At 36.8% G+C, this 17,795-nt stretch overlaps 1 protein-coding gene and 2 pseudogenes across 4 annotated transcripts in view; 1 reads left to right on the top strand and 2 right to left on the bottom strand.

The window, feature by feature from the left end:
• LOC311283413 (complement C3-like) overlaps positions 1 to 17,795 on the bottom strand; it is a 175,768-nt gene that overhangs the window by 145,604 nt on the left and 12,369 nt on the right. The window lies entirely within an intron of this gene.
• On the bottom strand, positions 5,540 to 7,136 carry LOC311286507 (putative inhibitor of apoptosis; annotated as a pseudogene). The gene has a single exon. The product of its transcript is annotated as a putative inhibitor of apoptosis (transcript).
• On the top strand, positions 12,302 to 13,894 carry LOC311286504 (putative inhibitor of apoptosis; annotated as a pseudogene). The gene has a single exon. The product of its transcript is annotated as a putative inhibitor of apoptosis (transcript).

Here is a 17,795-nt window from a genome sequence, read left to right as displayed (position 1 = left end):
AAGTGGTGGACCACAACAGTAAGACAATTACCACCACACCACGTAGGTAAAATGAAAAATTGAACATTACAAACAAACCACAAATACAAACAAGGCCCAGTGCTTAGAATCAACCATTTAATTATGATCAAGAAACACTGGCAGTACAACCAAAACTAACATAATAAACAGAGGTGTAATTGTTAGAGGTTTTTTGTTTGCGCCAGGCATGGGTGGGTGGGCCTGACGGGCTTAGGCCCACCCACTTTTCAACAGGCCCATCCAAAAATTTCCTTCAAAAAAAAAAAAAAAAAAAACTTTAAATATATTCTAATTTTGGCAGAAATTATAAAAATCGACAAAAGCTCATAATTTGTGCTAAAATAGTGTAAATATTTAGTTTTAAAAACAATTTTAAAAAGCTGGTTATGTCTATTTTGATGTTTCTGCGCAAGTTCGGCAGACAGTGAGGTTCGGGTTTGTTCCGAAATTTAATTAAATTAAAAAACAATGACGTCACATATTTTCCAACCCAGCCCTCACCCCTGTTGCAACAGTCGTTGTTTAGGTAGGCTACCTTAAACGCGCACCTACAGTCTCGGAGTCATCGCTGCAACCAGGAGATGAAGGAGAGCTTAGATCCACATCACCTAGCACATCTTCGTCTCTGCCACCCCAGGGTGCTAGCGCGGCAAGCGCCGTTGCTAGGAGGGCGCCAGCGCCTCTGCCTCGCGAGTATGAAAGCCCTGAAGACGCCTAGCAATGGTGTACCTTTAGTGGTAGTATACCTTTAGTTAAGTTAAGAGTCTTCGTAGCGCGCTAAGAGACAACATTATCAGGAAACGCAGCCCAGGTATGATGCGTAATGGAGATTCCAAAGCGCTCTTCTTTGGTCAGAACCATGGAGAGCGATCGCGGATAGGTCCGTCCTATGCACCGAACTTTTTTACAATGCAACAAAATATTTAAAGAGCATCAAGCTATTATGTATACTCACAGATAATTTAACAGTATATTAGTCAGTAATTTTTTTTAGGTTAAACAATGATTGGATAACGTTTTTAATTTAACGTTCACAATTGGTCTGGCCCATCCAAACTGGAATCCTGGCGCCGTTCCCTGCCTGGTTCGCGCTTAAGTAAATATATATATATATAAAAAATTGTCTGGCCAATCCGAGGCCCCCTGCACACGTGGGGCCCCTAGGCTGCAGCCTAGGCAAGCCTGTGCATTAATCCGCGCCAGCTTGCAGCGGAGCTGGATGAGCTGCAGCTTGGGAGTCATAAAGTTTTATGACTTAGCCCTGAAGATTCGATTCCAATGGGAGAAACTTTCTTCAAAAATCCATTTTAGAGCCACACACTTTGATCATAACTATGATCAAAACAAAACTAATCAAACATGCATGCATACCGGAAGGTCAGATACAAGTCTGAATTACATACAAAGGTCGTTTGTGTGTTGTATGTACGTGTGAGAGTGTGTGTATGTCACATAGAAAGTTTCGTTATCTCTCTGTCCAGAGAGGGGAAGGGGGTTTGGAATGCAGAACGTTGTTCTGCAGTGTGTCTAGGGTGCTATTAAGTGTCTAAAAGTCCATTTGCTCCAGTCTCTCTGGAGCCTGGCGTATGATTTGTAATTTTGAAGTCAAGAGGTTACAAGCTTCGGTAAGCTTAGCAAAGAACGTTTTGGGCAGGAATGTGCTTAGAAAACACAGAGAGTCCGAATTTGTTAATTCAGAATCAAACGAACGAATGATTCACATAGCCCAGTCGCTACAACCTTAAAGGTCTTATTTACATCCTCAAAATAAAGCAACTCTAGACCTCCTTCAGCCTTCTTATTAGTGAGAACCCTTTTTTTAAGTCCTTGGGATTTATTTCTCCAAATAAAAGAGAAGAATAATAACCTAAAAGAATGCACTGTATTGTTAACTTAATCAGTGACGTCACTTACCAATATTGCTAAAATGTGATTTCAGAATAACGAGAGAAAAAATAAAACTCTACAACAAGGGGTGAGTTATTGTTTAATCATGATAATAATTCCATATGCATTTATTTCACAATATATTATCAGTAGTTGATATACTATACCACCTGTCAAAAAATGATTGATTGACAGGTGCCCCGCCCCTTCCGGTGACATGTCCCGCCCCTTTTGGCATAGGATCAAAGGGATCAAAGAAGATGAGATGAGATCAAAGAGATCAAAGGGCTTTTGAAGTCTTTTTGACAGCTAGTATTGACCTATTGACCCTCCTAACCCTTGATCATGTAGTTATTGACAGCTAGTTTTGGGTTTTGAAGTCTATTGATGCCTTTTGATATGGACAGAAGGTTTTGAAGACGCTGTGATTAAATAATTATGTCATCTAGTTTTAATTGTTTGAAGCCTTTTGAACATGACAGTTAGTGTGTGTGTTTTTGAAGACACAGTTATAATAATTATGTCATGACAGCTAGTTTGATGCCTTTTGATATGGACAGAAGGTTTTGAAGACGCTGTGATTAAACAATACGTCATGGTATCTGACAGAAAGTCTGATTGTTTGATGACTTTTGAAGACACTGTTATAATAATATAACAGTTAGTCTGTGTGTTTTTGAAGTTGGTATCACACACGAACCTCCCTACATATTCCTGAGCGTATCCGGGCTGTACTGTGAAAACTGATAAGGAAAAAACTGTGGAAGCTTATCTCACACAAACGTTGAAAAGCCATTCAATTCTTTTAAAACAATATAAATGATTATACAATAAATAAAGATCTTACTAAAACCTCACACCAAAAGTTTAAATAAAATGGAGTCACAAAAAATTGCAATGAGTCTCTCAAAGCGTGTGTGTGTATGTGCGTGGAGATCAGACATTAGAGGAGATGTGACCATCTGTGTGTGTGTGTGTGTGTGTGTCACGGGATTCCCCTCTGACATCTGAAACGTGCTGTTCAGACACTGTGATTAAACAATGTCACAAAATTACAATCAGTTAAATGTTTAGGGGTATTAAACAAGTTTATGAATGGGTTCACAAAAATGCGTTAAATATAAAATCACATATTGGTTCTCCATCCCCCTCCGTCTGCTCCTCCACATTCCAGAGCACAGTGATAGTGAGAAACAGAGATTTTATAAAATAATGTATATTTCACACAAATAATATAATATACAATAATATAAAATAACATCTTACTGAAATCAATTCTTTCAGTTTTAGATAAACAAAAGAATAAAAAAGCATCTTACATAAACATTCTGTTCTTTAAAAGAATATAAATTATTATAAATAAATAATATAAAATAACGATCTTACTAAAACCTCACACAAAAAGTTGAAATAAATGTAGAACTATCCAGTTTAAATAAAATGGATTCACAAAAAAAAAAAAAAAAAAAAAAATGCAATGAGTTAAATGTTTAGAGAGTTGAAGAAAAAACATACAGCTCATGAAACAACGCAATGTATGAATGGGTTCACAAAAATAAAAAATCATTTTTCATGTTTAGAAATCAGGGCCCTCTGGCCTCTCTTTACACCAGCGTTTGACCTGCGGAGCTTTCAAAAAGCACCAGCCAAAGGGTGTGTGTGTGTGTGTGTGTGTGTGTGTGTGTGTGTGTGTGTGTGTGTGGAGATCAGACAACAGAGGAGATGTGACCATCTGTGTGTGTATGTGTGTGTGTGTGTGTGTGTGTGTGTGTGTGTGTGTGTGTGTGTGTGTGTGTGTGTGTGTGTGTGTGTGTGTGTGTGTGTGTGTGTGTATGTGTGTGTGTCAGAGAGTCACACAAATTCAGCGATCAGGATATCAGGTGCTGAGTTTATTTATAAGAAGTATAATCTTAAAAGTTTAAATGATATATTTTAAAAACAAAAGACTGTTTAAATAAAAATTTTAAAGTTTGAATACATACGCATTCTATTTACCTTTTAGAAGATTACTGTAATGATTTTGTTTAAATTGAACCTAAGGCTTAATTGTTATTAAACAATGTCTGTTCAAAAACTTTAGATGGATGAAAAACTGCACTTAGTCGTCTTAAATCTCATTTATATGAAAAGATTCAATCAACATTGTTTTTTGTCCATGCGGGGTTTCAATTTTGATGGCTTTTCATAGCCATAATGATTTTTGTACCCTAACTGCATATTCTATCCCGTACACCTAAACACGACCATCACAGAAACCTACATTTTCAAAAATGAAATAAATAAATAAATAATTCAATAAAATGTAAACAAAGTTTTAGCTAAATAAATATATATAAATAAAAACACCATACATTTTTAGAGAGTCACAAAAGTCATCTCACACCTGTGAAATGTTTAATAATTCCTTAAGTTGTATCTGTGAGAAAATGACCACATAGGCCTATCTTCAGAGAGAGCAACAATGAAAACATTTAGAAACTGTGAACCCTCAGGCTGTCTTATTGATAGGCTGCTAACACCTTTCCAGAGCCAAAGTTTTGTTCGTACTAAATTTATTTCAAAGCATAATCGTAAATGTGATCTTTTAAAATGAAAGATTGTTTTAGTCTGAAGTGTAAAGTTCTTAACTTTCTTTCTTTAAAAAAATCTTTAAAGTTTGAATACATTCATATCTTCTATTTATCTTTTAGAAGATTACTGTAATGATTTTGTCTAACGGTGACCATAAATTATAATTGTTGTAATGTGAGACAATGTCTGTTCAAAAACTTTAGATGGTTGAAAAACTGTACTTAGTCGTCTTAAATCAGCATTTTTTTTTTTTGTCCATGCTGGAGTTTAAATTTTTATGGCTTTCCATAGCCATGATGATTTTTGTACCGTAACTGCATATTCTATCCCGTACACCTAAACACGACCATCACAGAAAACTACATTTGTACATTTTCAAAAATGAAATAAATAAATAAATAATTTAATAAAATGTAAACAAAGTTTTAGCTAAATAAATATATAAATAAAAACACCTTACATTTCCAGAGAGGTGAAGTAGTTCTTTATGCAACAATAAAAACAATCCAAAAAGAAAATAGTTTAAGTTGTCATAATCAAAACAGCTCCAGATCCTTCAGAGATACACTACAGTGTGAAATAAATGTTCCAGACCCTCACAGAGACGAGAGGACTTACAGACCAGATGAGTCTCAGGGGGACAATGTCACAGTAAATCTAGTCTGCGTTCCAAAGCATACTACATCCAGAGTTTATACTAAATTCATTTAAAAGTTTAAAATTAAAAGACTGTTTAAATCAAATCTTTAAATTTTGAATACATTCATATCTTCTATTTATCTTCTTAGAAGACTTATGTATGATGTAAATGATTTTGCTTAAATTTAACCTAAGGTATAATTGTTACTAAATAATGTCTGTTCAAAAACTTTAGATGGTTGAAAAACTGTACTTAGGCGTCTTAGATCTTAGATCATAGATCTTTTGTCCATACAACATGTTGTCAAAGTTTGTCACAATGTTTTGTTGTTGTTGTGTTGTTTTTAAGAAATCTGAGGACTCCACATTGCTCTTATTTAGACTAAGTTGTATCTTTTTTTTTTTTTCTTTTTTTTTTTTTTGTTACATTGCTTTTATTCATCAAGTTAAATGTAAATTTGCAAATCCAAATGATAGGAAAACTTTATGATAGGAAAGTATGGACAGCGCCTTTGACCAAGCCTCTACATATGGGGCACTTGCGCAGAGAAGATGCACATTCTTTGCACACAACTAGGTGACCACAGGGGATGAAGACAATGTTCACTTCCTTATCCATGCAAACTTTGCATGTGCGCTCCTCTTGAAGTCTTCTTAACTGTTCCTCCATAGACAAGTCTGAAAGATCTTGACTCGGTGATGCAGCTTCATTGGTCTGGGCCATCAGTTCTCTCAGCATGCAGACATCATTCTTCTTGATCCAGTTGCAGAAGACTTCTGCTGCTGCATTTCCTTTCGACAGGACTAACTCAATGAGCTGCCCTGTCTGCTGCTTGACTGTAGTGCAGTTACGAATAATGCCATACTCTTTCTGTGAGATGACGTTCTCCTCTAGAAGAAGGTCCATTAAGCTCTGCACACTTTTTAGTTGCTGTGACATGGCAAGATGATGTTTCTTAAGAAAAGTAAGAAACTTACTTTCTCGCTCCTCCTCTCTCTTCTCATCTTCTGCACTTAGTAAAACAGACACCAACTCTTGAACGGTTTCGTAATTTTCTGCACTTGCGAGGATTTTGCTTTGCTTCACCAAAGGATTGTTCATCATCACTGCATCTTCTGAACGGTCTTCTCCAGGACCCAGGTGTACAACAGGTCGATCAACAAATTCTCTTGAGTCGCTGTCTCCATTAGTCAATAGCTGTTCTAATAGTCTGGGAAATCTTGCTTGAATCTGATGAACAAATTCTTGGCCCCTTTCTTGCAACAGGTATTCACATCTTGGAAACCACTTAGCATGTTCTCTCCATGGATCATCACCAGACTCCCAACATCTGAGTCCACCATCACAACAAAAGCACTTCACGTCATCATTACGACCAACATAGTAAAAACCAGCCTTAGCCAATTGGTCTGGTCGAATAGTTATTCTTGAGGGCCAGTTGACAAATGTGAGCAACCTTTCTTCACACTGTTGCATTGCCGATCCATTGGAAAGGCCGCCACCAGATAAAGGTACATTATCTGCACGGTCACCTCGAACGAAGCGGCAGTTGGGGTAATGCCTCTGGTGCTCTGATACTGCCCGATCTCCCGGTTCCCAGTTGCTAAGCTGGCCTCCACAACTGAAGCAAGCCACTCTGTCGCCCTGGCCAAGGTAGTAGAAACCGCTTTTGGCAAGCTCGGCTGGAGTTACTGTAGCAAGAGTCCAATTCTGAAAGGTGTCAAGGCGTTCCTGTTCCCGACGCATGCCAGGATTGTGACAAGCCGGAGGTCGCTGGTGAGACATAGGACTGGAGAGGGCCAGGTTGCTGAATGCCGTGTTTAAGTAACCCACCTGCTCCTCCATTTGGCCTGAAATGGATGCCGTGGTGGTCGATGTTATGGTTGTCGCACAGGCGGAAAGCTGTAGGATGGCTACGTTGCGAAGCGGGGGAAAAGGCAGAGTGAGAGGTTTGCGGTGGCGGGTAAAAATGTGACCACAGGGCGTGTCCACTCAAGCCCTTCTCTCTGCTGGACATCCCATGACTAGTGTCTAGTCGTCCATGACAGAACACATAATCTTATTAATCTTATTAAATACCCTCTATGATGCAGGAACCGATGCTAAGAACAAAATCAAATTTTGTTCAACACCACAATTTCAAAAATTTAAAAATCACCACACAATTTCAGGTATTCACATCTTGGAAATGGTTGCCACCTCAGGAATACAGTCATTTAAATGCAGAAATCAAATATTGAAATATTTAATCTTTTAAATCATGTAGTATTTTTTAATTATTCTAAATATTATTATTCTAAATATTATTATGTATACTATTTTATTTAATACCTCCTAAATAATAAGTTGTGTCATACTATTATTATGAGCTCAGACATTTTTTCATTCAGAAATTTTTATTTCAACATTATACTTTCATACATTGAAGTAGTGAAGTAATTTGAGTGAAAGACATTTACAGATGGTCTAACCAGAATAGAAAATCTCTGCAGGCTATCATGTCTTGCTCTAGGATGTAGTTGACCAGACTTTCAACTAATTCACCAACGTCAGTTTTTGCATTTTTTGACACCAGTGACTCACAGAGATCCGTTACAAAAGTACAAATAGCGAGTATCTCTGTGATTTCAAATTCATCACAACATGCACGCAGCACATCCAGAACTTTTCTGAGGATTACGCCGTTCGGCTCTTTGCCGTTAAAAAACATGGGCGTTACATCAGTCCATGACTTTGTCAAGCCTCTTACGACATCCATTTCATTTTTGAGATTTGTCACACGTTTGGTATCCTGTGCACAATCGTTTTTCATACCACACGCAGCATCGATGATCCTGTGCATCAAGCCAACCATCTGGCCTCTAAAATGATCTTTAAACATAGAGTCTAGCGTAGTTCTTAAAGGACACTCTTTGCCCGTGGCGCACTCACATGCTGGATGATACTTGTTCTCCATCGGGTTTTGCGTCGCCATTTTTTCAACTTTTCGAATAGTCCACTACTCGATGATGAAAGATGCTTTTCGTTCCTGGAATCGCCTGAGTGAGTCCTTGCGGTACAGTCGTCCAGGGTTTGTGCGTTAATGCTGGGAAGTTTGTGTTTTTGGGTCAGGTTCAGGCAAATGTTGAAGCGGGCTTTGACAGTCCTTCAACTTTTGATCAATGAGATGATGCAGTAGCACAGCAGTCTAGCTAGAGTAGAGCTAGAGCGTGCGATGTCCTGAAATATTTATCAGGACAGCGATTGGGGTCCGCCCCTTCGCCCACCCTGTTGCGTAGGATGTACGGGCGTCGTCATCAGGAAAGCCTATGTAAATTATAGTCACGATGCAACAGAAGTAGCGTCATGGAGAAGTTATGCATAGGCCACCAGAGAGAAGTTTATTATTTTTACTCAATCCAGTTACAAAATCTGATTAAACATATGCATGGGTGAATTGTTCGCCATAAGTTCTGTAACAAACATTTAGAAAGTAGTTAGGATGTATTTCATTTTGCGCATGCTTTAAGTTAATTTTACCAACTATTAAGATGTTAAAGTTCATAGACCTTTAGCGCATTGAGTTCAAATTAAAATCAATATCGCATTAAACACATCATTACCGTGTTTAATAACTTAAAACTATTGAAGTTTTTCTTCAAACAAAAGTAATTTTCTGATAAATCATCGTACACCTACATGTGTTTTGTTGTATGCACAGATTTTGAGGGTCCTTGTCTTTGTTTCACGGTATTTTTAAAAACATAGAACCAGAGAACAGAGAACCTTGTGTGGTATTCTATATCCGCATAAAGGGTTAAAAAATACTAAATATACATTTTAGCGCTATTTAAAAACTAGGACGGTATAATAATAATACAATGTAAATGTCTCACGTGAAGATGATGGTTTAAACCATAATTTTATCAAATCAAACCAATTCATGTGAATACTGTCGTATATGAACAAAGAGAAGACCTAGAGTTCACTAACATTACAGCTAACTGTAGGAAACAGATATCCGGGGGAAAGTGTAAAGAAAACGCCATACAAAACATTACAGTCACACCCAGCAATGTGATAAGTGTTACGCTAGTGATGTTAAAAAATTGTTAAACAATTTCAAAACAGGGTGTTTCAGAAGAAATGCAAACCAATGTTACGCGCTAATATTTGGTCTTGTTTCAGGGTCGGTATGCTCCGGTGAAAACTTTGATGAGGCCGAGAACAATAGCGCTGTGAAAAATGCGCTTCAATAACAATGTTCAATATAAACAAGAATCCAACTCTAATGCGACTGAGCTTGTTTCACATATAACTTTTGATTGTTAGATATAATAGTTAGATGATTTATCTAACCATTGAAATTTACGATATGTTAAAACATTTCGGCATTATGCAGAATAAAAAGAAGATCATAAAAAGAAGAACAATTATTAAGACATAAAACACAACGTCTGTTTTCTGGATCGAGCCTAAAAGACAGACGCCTAAAACTCAAAGTATTGGTGTGGACAGAATAAAAAATGAATCAACCCTCCTTTCACGTAAAAATACCACATATTTTGATACCACATGTTTAGCGACACACACAAACTAACTGTGTTATAATAACAAAATAAGTGTAATAGTTAGACGAGTTTGAAGTGTAATACTCATCTTTCACATCAATGTTTCGTATAGACATAGCAGAAAGATGCTCTAAAAGTGTCTTAAACACTCTCATACTAGAAGGACCGTCATTTAATTATCTTTATGCAATATTTGTCATGTTTTTCATACATTCCTATATGAACATGTTTGACCACGCTCTGAGACTATATACTTTTTGCAAACTGTACAAAAACCAAAAGAAACAGCATAATTGACTAATATGTAAAATGATGATGCATTTACTTTTAACCCAGTTGACCTCTAGAATTTACTTTTGGTGCAATTTTATCTGTAGGTTTCACCAAAGTGTGGAACTTTGTTTAACAGCTTCAAGTTTTGATGAATATGCATCTCTCGGTGCAATAGTCAGATGTGATTCTGTTGTAATAGTTTAAGTGTAACTTTGTTACTCATACTTTGTGTGATTCGTAGATAGAGGGAAAGTTGCACTAAACAAAGTATCAATTTAGTCAAACAGAAAGACTATCACTTAAATTCTTAATCTTCTAATCTAAAAAATTCTTAATACAATGTTTTGTATGGCGTTTTCTTTACACTTTCCCCCGGATATCTGTTTCCTACAGTTAGCTGTAATGTTAGTGAACTCTAGGTCTTCTCTTTGTTCATATACGACAGTATTCACATGAATTGGTTTGATTTGATAAAATTATGGTTTAAACCATCATCTTCACGTGAGACATTTACATTGTATTATTATTATACCGTCCTAGTTTTTAAATAGCGCTAAAATGTATATTTAGTATTTTTTAACCCTTTATGCGGATATAGAATACCACACAAGGTTCTCTGTTCTCTGGTTCTATGTTTTTAAAAATACCGTGAAACAAAGACAAGGACCCTCAAAATCTGTGCATACAACAAAACACATGTAGGTGTACGATGATTTATCAGAAAATTACTTTTGTTTGAAGAAAAACTTCAATAGTTTTAAGTTATTAAACACGGTAATGATGTGTTTAATGCGATATTGATTTTAATTTGAACTCAATGCGCTAAAGGTCTATGAACTTTAACATCTTAATAGTTGGTAAAATTAACTTAAAGCATGCGCAAAATGAAATACATCCTAACTACTTTCTAAATGTTTGTTACAGAACTTATGGCGAACAATTCACCCATGCATATGTTTAATCAGATTTTGTAACTGGATTGAGTAAAAATAATAAACTTCTCTCTGGTGGCCTATGCATAACTTCTCCATGACGCTACTTCTGTTGCATCGTGACTATAATTTACATAGGCTTTCCTGATGACGACGCCCGTACATCCTACGCAACAGGGTGGGCGAAGGGGCGGACCCCAATCGCTGTCCTGATAAATATTTCAGGACATCGCACGCTCTAGCTCTACTCTAGCTAGACTGCTGTGCTACTGCATCATCTCATTGATCAAAAGTTGAAGGACTGTCAAAGCCCGCTTCAACATTTGCCTGAACCTGACCCAAAAACACAAACTTCCCAGCATTAACGCACAAACCCTGGACGACTGTACCGCAAGGACTCACTCAGGCGATTCCAGGAACGAAAAGCATCTTTCATCATCGAGTAGTGGACTATTCGAAAAGTTGAAAAAATGGCGACGCAAAACCCGATGGAGAACAAGTATCATCCAGCATGTGAGTGCGCCACGGGCAAAGAGTGTCCTTTAAGAACTACGCTAGACTCTATGTTTAAAGATCATTTTAGAGGCCAGATGGTTGGCTTGATGCACAGGATCATCGATGCTGCGTGTGGTATGAAAAACGATTGTGCACAGGATACCAAACGTGTGACAAATCTCAAAAATGAAATGGATGTCGTAAGAGGCTTGACAAAGTCATGGACTGATGTAACGCCCATGTTTTTTAACGGCAAAGAGCCGAACGGCGTAATCCTCAGAAAAGTTCTGGATGTGCTGCGTGCATGTTGTGATGAATTTGAAATCACAGAGATACTCGCTATTTGTACTTTTGTAACGGATCTCTGTGAGTCACTGGTGTCAAAAAATGCAAAAACTGACGTTGGTGAATTAGTTGAAAGTCTGGTCAACTACATCCTAGAGCAAGACATGATAGCCTGCAGAGATTTTCTATTCTGGTTAGACCATCTGTAAATGTCTTTCACTCAAATTACTTCACTACTTCAATGTATGAAAGTATAATGTTGAAATAAAAATTTCTGAATGAAAAAATGTCTGAGCTCATAATAATAGTTTGACACAACTTATTATTTAGGAGGTATTAAATAAAATAGTATACATAATAATATTTAGAATAATAATATTTAGAATAATTAAAAAATACTACATGATTTAAAAGATTAAATATTTCAATATTTGATTTCTGCATTTAAATGACTGTATTCCTGAGGTGGCAACCATTTCCAAGATGTGAATACCTGAAATTGTGTGGTGATTTTTAAATTTTTGAAATTGTGGTGTTGAACAAAATTTGATTTTGTTCTTAGCATCGGTTCCTGCATCATAGAGGGTATTTAATAAGATTAATAAGATTATGTGTTCTGTCATGGACGACTAGACACTAGTCATGGGATGTCCAGCAGAGAGAAGGGCTTGAGTGGACACGCCCTGTGGTCACATTTTTACCCGCCACCGCAAACCTCTCACTCTGCCTTTTCCCCCGCTTCGCAACGTAGCCATCCTACAGCTTTCCGCCTGTGCGACAACCATAACATCGACCACCACGGCATCCATTTCAGGCCAAATGGAGGAGCAGGTGGGTTACTTAAACACGGCATTCAGCAACCTGGCCCTCTCCAGTCCTATGTCTCACCAGCGACCTCCGGCTTGTCACAATCCTGGCATGCGTCGGGAACAGGAACGCCTTGACACCTTTCAGAATTGGACTCTTGCTACAGTAACTCCAGCCGAGCTTGCCAAAAGCGGTTTCTACTACCTTGGCCAGGGCGACAGAGTGGCTTGCTTCAGTTGTGGAGGCCAGCTTAGCAACTGGGAACCGGGAGATCGGGCAGTATCAGAGCACCAGAGGCATTACCCCAACTGCCGCTTCGTTCGAGGTGACCGTGCAGATAATGTACCTTTATCTGGTGGCGGCCTTTCCAATGGATCGGCAATGCAACAGTGTGAAGAAAGGTTGCTCACATTTGTCAACTGGCCCTCAAGAATAACTATTCGACCAGACCAATTGGCTAAGGCTGGTTTTTACTATGTTGGTCGTAATGATGACGTGAAGTGCTTTTGTTGTGATGGTGGACTCAGATGTTGGGAGTCTGGTGATGATCCATGGAGAGAACATGCTAAGTGGTTTCCAAGATGTGAATACCTGTTGCAAGAAAGGGGCCAAGAATTTGTTCATCAGATTCAAGCAAGATTTCCCAGACTATTAGAACAGCTATTGACTAATGGAGACAGCGACTCAAGAGAATTTGTTGATCGACCTGTTGTACACCTGGGTCCTGGAGAAGACCGTTCAGAAGATGCAGTGATGATGAACAATCCTTTGGTGAAGCAAAGCAAAATCCTCGCAAGTGCAGAAAATTACGAAACCGTTCAAGAGTTGGTGTCTGTTTTACTAAGTGCAGAAGATGAGAAGAGAGAGGAGGAGCGAGAAAGTAAGTTTCTTACTTTTCTTAAGAAACATCATCTTGCCATGTCACAGCAACTAAAAAGTGTGCAGAGCTTAATGGACCTTCTTCTAGAGGAGAACGTCATCTCACAGAAAGAGTATGGCATTATTCGTAACTGCACTACAGTCAAGCAGCAGACAGGGCAGCTCATTGAGTTAGTCCTGTCGAAAGGAAATGCAGCAGCAGAAGTCTTCTGCAACTGGATCAAGAAGAATGATGTCTGCATGCTGAGAGAACTGATGGCCCAGACCAATGAAGCTGCATCACCGAGTCAAGATCTTTCAGACTTGTCTATGGAGGAACAGTTAAGAAGACTTCAAGAGGAGCGCACATGCAAAGTTTGCATGGATAAGGAAGTGAACATTGTCTTCATCCCCTGTGGTCACCTAGTTGTGTGCAAAGAATGTGCATCTTCTCTGCGCAAGTGCCCCATATGTAGAGGCTTGGTCAAAGGCGCTGTCCATACTTTCCTATCATAAAGTTTTCCTATCATTTGGATTTGCAAATTTACATTTAACTTGATGAATAAAAGCAATGTAACAAAAAAAAAAAAAAGAAAAAAAAAAAAAGATACAACTTAGTCTAAATAAGAGCAATGTAGAGTCCTCAGATTTCTTAAAAACAACACAACAACAACAAAACATTGTGACAAACTTTGACAACATGTTGTATGGACAAAAGATCTATGATCTAAGATCTAAGACGCCTAAGTACAGTTTTTCAACCATCTAAAGTTTTTGAACAGACATTATTTAGTAACAATTATACCTTAGGTTAAATTTAAGCAAAATCATTTACATCATACATAAGTCTTCTAAGAAGATAAATAGAAGATATGAATGTATTCAAAATTTAAAGATTTGATTTAAACAGTCTTTTAATTTTAAACTTTTAAATGAATTTAGTATAAACTCTGGATGTAGTATGCTTTGGAACGCAGACTAGATTTACTGTGACATTGTCCCCCTGAGACTCATCTGGTCTGTAAGTCCTCTCGTCTCTGTGAGGGTCTGGAACATTTATTTCACACTGTAGTGTATCTCTGAAGGATCTGGAGCTGTTTTGATTATGACAACTTAAACTATTTTCTTTTTGGATTGTTTTTATTGTTGCATAAAGAACTACTTCACCTCTCTGGAAATGTAAGGTGTTTTTATTTATATATTTATTTAGCTAAAACTTTGTTTACATTTTATTAAATTATTTATTTATTTATTTCATTTTTGAAAATGTACAAATGTAGTTTTCTGTGATGGTCGTGTTTAGGTGTACGGGATAGAATATGCAGTTACGGTACAAAAATCATCATGGCTATGGAAAGCCATAAAAATTTAAACTCCAGCATGGACAAAAAAAAAAAATGCTGATTTAAGACGACTAAGTACAGTTTTTCAACCATCTAAAGTTTTTGAACAGACATTGTCTCACATTACAACAATTATAATTTATGGTCACCGTTAGACAAAATCATTACAGTAATCTTCTAAAAGATAAATAGAAGATATGAATGTATTCAAACTTTAAAGATTTTTTTAAAGAAAGAAAGTTAAGAACTTTACACTTCAGACTAAAACAATCTTTCATTTTAAAAGATCACATTTACGATTATGCTTTGAAATAAATTTAGTACGAACAAAACTTTGGCTCTGGAAAGGTGTTAGCAGCCTATCAATAAGACAGCCTGAGGGTTCACAGTTTCTAAATGTTTTCATTGTTGCTCTCTCTGAAGATAGGCCTATGTGGTCATTTTCTCACAGATACAACTTAAGGAATTATTAAACATTTCACAGGTGTGAGATGACTTTTGTGACTCTCTAAAAATGTATGGTGTTTTTATTTATATATATTTATTTAGCTAAAACTTTGTTTACATTTTATTGAATTATTTATTTATTTATTTCATTTTTGAAAATGTAGGTTTCTGTGATGGTCGTGTTTAGGTGTACGGGATAGAATATGCAGTTAGGGTACAAAAATCATTATGGCTATGAAAAGCCATCAAAATTGAAACACCGCATGGACAAAAAAACAATGTTGATTGAATCTTTTCATATAAATGAGATTTAAGACGACTAAGTGCAGTTTTTCATCCATCTAAAGTTTTTGAACAGACATTGTTTAATAACAATTAAGCCTTAGGTTCAATTTAAACAAAATCATTACAGTAATCTTCTAAAAGGTAAATAGAATGCGTATGTATTCAAACTTTAAAAAAATTATTTAAACAGTCTTTTGTTTTTAAAATATATCATTTAAACTTTTAAGATTATACTTCTTATAAATAAACTAAGCACCTGATATCCTGATCGCTGAATTTGTGTGACTCTCTGACACACACACACACACATACACACACACACACACACACACACACACACACACACACACACACACACACACACACACACACACACACACACACACACACACACACACACACACACACACACACACACACACACACACACACAGATGGTCACATCTTCTCTGTTGTCTGATCTCCACACACACACACACACACACACACACACACACACACACACACACACACACACACACACACACACACACACACACCCTTTGGCTGGTGCTTTTTGAAAGCTCCGCAGGTCAAACGCTGGTGTAAAGAGAGGCCAGAGGGCCCTGATTTCTAAACATGAAAATTGATTTTTTTATTTTTGTGAACCCATTCATACATTGCGTTGTTTCATGAGCTGTATGTTTTTTCTTCAACTCTCTAAACATTTAACTCATTGCATTTTTTTATTTTTTTATTTTTTTTTGTGAATCCATTTTATTTAAACTGGATAGTTCTACATTTATTTCAACTTTTTGTGTGAGGTTTTAGTAAGATCGTTATTTTATATTATTTATTTATAATAATTTATATTCTTTTAAAGAACAGAATGTTTATGTAAGATGCTTTTTTATTCTTTTGTTTATCTAAAACTGAAAGAATTGATTTCAGTAAGATGTTATTTTATATTATTGTATATTATATTATTTGTGTGAAATATACATTATTTTATAAAATCTCTGTTTCTCACTATCACTGTGCTCTGGAATGTGGAGGAGCAGACGGAGGGGGATGGAGAACCAATATGTGATTTTATATTTAACGCATTTTTGTGAACCCATTCATAAACTTGTTTAATACCCCTAAACATTTAACTGATTGTAATTTTGTGACATTGTTTAATCACAGTGTCTGAACAGCACGTTTCAGATGTCAGAGGGGAATCCCGTGACACACACACACACACACACACAGATGGTCACATCTCCTCTAATGTCTGATCTCCACGCACATACACACACACGCTTTGAGAGACTCATTGCAATTTTTTGTGACTCCATTTTATTTAAACTTTTGGTGTGAGGTTTTAGTAAGATCTTTATTTATTGTATAATCATTTATATTGTTTTAAAAGAATTGAATGGCTTTTCAACGTTTGTGTGAGATAAGCTTCCACAGTTTTTTCCTTATCAGTTTTCACAGTACAGCCCGGATACGCTCAGGAATATGTAGGGAGGTTCGTGTGTGATACCAACTTCAAAAACACACAGACTAACTGTTATATTATTATAACAGTGTCTTCAAAAGTCATCAAACAATCAGACTTTCTGTCAGATACCATGACGTATTGTTTAATCACAGCGTCTTCAAAACCTTCTGTCCATATCAAAAGGCATCAAACTAGCTGTCATGACATAATTATTATAACTGTGTCTTCAAAAACACACACACTAACTGTCATGTTCAAAAGGCTTCAAACAATTAAAACTAGATGACATAATTATTTAATCACAGCGTCTTCAAAACCTTCTGTCCATATCAAAAGGCATCAATAGACTTCAAAACCCAAAACTAGCTGTCAATAACTACATGATCAAGGGTTAGGAGGGTCAATAGGTCAATACTAGCTGTCAAAAAGACTTCAAAAGCCCTTTGATCTCTTTGATCTCATCTCATCTTCTTTGATCCCTTTGATCCTATGCCAAAAGGGGCGGGACATGTCACCGGAAGGGGCGGGGCACCTGTCAATCAATCATTTTTTGACAGGTGGTATAGTATATCAACTACTATTATCTTTTAGATTTGTATATATGTATCTTTTCTGCATTTCACCTCTGTTCTAGCTTGGTTCCTTGTAATAAACCTATCCCATGTAATATTTTTGGCTCTGTGACAAATAACATGTTATGTTCCTAGATCATCATGCTGTGATGGCCTACTGCACTCCCTGTCCAAGAAAATCTCCACGGCAATGAACCATATGACTACTAATAAGTAAAACCACCTCAAACATACAGTGCACTACTGTTCAAAGGTTTGGGGTCTGTAAGATTTATGCTTTTGAAATAAGTCTCACATTTTAAAATCATTAACGGCAGGTTTTTTCAGTGAGATTGTCCTTGAGAAGCCTGTAGGCTAAATA

The sequence above is a fragment of the Rutilus rutilus genome, assembly GCF_951802725.1.
Source record: "Rutilus rutilus genome assembly, chromosome: 2".
NCBI classification, from domain to species: domain Eukaryota; kingdom Metazoa; phylum Chordata; class Actinopteri; order Cypriniformes; family Leuciscidae; genus Rutilus; species Rutilus rutilus.
The sequence above is the reverse complement of the archived record's forward strand: the minus strand, read 5'-3'. Positions and strand labels throughout refer to the sequence as shown.